Source organism: Lepisma saccharinum, unplaced genomic scaffold (genome assembly GCF_977018435.1).
Source record: "Lepisma saccharinum unplaced genomic scaffold, izLepSacc3.1 HAP1_SCAFFOLD_98, whole genome shotgun sequence".
In the NCBI taxonomy this organism is placed as follows: domain Eukaryota; kingdom Metazoa; phylum Arthropoda; class Insecta; order Zygentoma; family Lepismatidae; genus Lepisma; species Lepisma saccharinum.
The window spans coordinates 443,997-445,214 of NW_028142928.1; positions in this window are offsets into that span (position 1 = coordinate 443,997).

The window sequence follows — 1,218 nt, forward strand, 5'->3', positions numbered from 1 at the left end:
TTCATTATGGAAAACAACTTTTCACCAAGGCAAGTGCAACCAAAATTAATAAAATTTCTACAGCAAAATAGCTTATTCGAGGATACTGCTATGGGAGATATAAGAAAAATCAAGGATATCCCACCTCGCGATATTTATTTTTCAATACGAGTTGCACTGCAATTAAATAAGTTCCATTCGAAGTCAGGACTTGCACACGCACCATCGGAGCAGAGCAGAACAAGATTATTGCCCTTCGCACCCTCTGAAGTCTTGAAACCTGTTTCCAACTTCATCACGTAGTATTTTTACTTTGGACAAATATTCCTGTCATTTCTGGTATTACTGAGAAGTTGGGAAGGACAAATTGTAACTTTATTAAAAAGTTTTAATATAACGGAAGACTGTAACTTTGCAAAATGGCCTCCACTTCCTTCAAAATATCATCTCTTGTGTCACGGGGAGGAATCATTCAAGCAGTTTTACTGTCATATCGAGATGAGAATCGCATCCACGAGTGAAGGGAGTTAACCGAGCTAGCTCGCAGACGTCCGTAATTTCGCATATTGTGAGCGAAAAGGCAACAACACGAACAATTTTCGCTTTCAATTGTTCGTTGACTAAGTAATAACTCCTCTCTTCAACTGTATTTCTGATTTTTTTTATTAACGTTGCTTTTCTGCCACGTTTGGCTAATGGCGACGATTAGGATGAGTAATGATATGATGAAATTCATGAAGGCACACATACAAAGAAAACCCATGCTCAGGCCAGGATTCGAACCCGCAACCTCTGGTGTCGAAACGAATTGTGCTAACCACTAAGCCACAGATTATGGCAAATTTATTTCGTGACAAAGAAATATTTCTGAATGAATTTACTTTATCAGGGTACAAAATTTCTACGCTTTTCAGTATTCACTTCACAACAAAAGTAAGCATTTCACTTGAAAAATCTGCATTCCTCTTCTATAGTCCTTTTCTTACTCCCACGAAGTTTGGGCAGCGATATGGTTCTCTGAAACTTTTACAGAAACTGACTTTTCTTCCAGGTAAATCCTTGAAAACCAAGAAACAGACTCATAGGCGACAGAAAGTATGCACGCTGCCCTCCCCCAGCTGGCAAGATATTTTCGTACTTCAGAAGTAACCTGTCAATCAGCTTGCTTAGTTGACACAACACCTAGTCTATAATGGAATGTGGGCCTCCTCGATGGCGCAGTGGTAGCGTCGTCGCCTT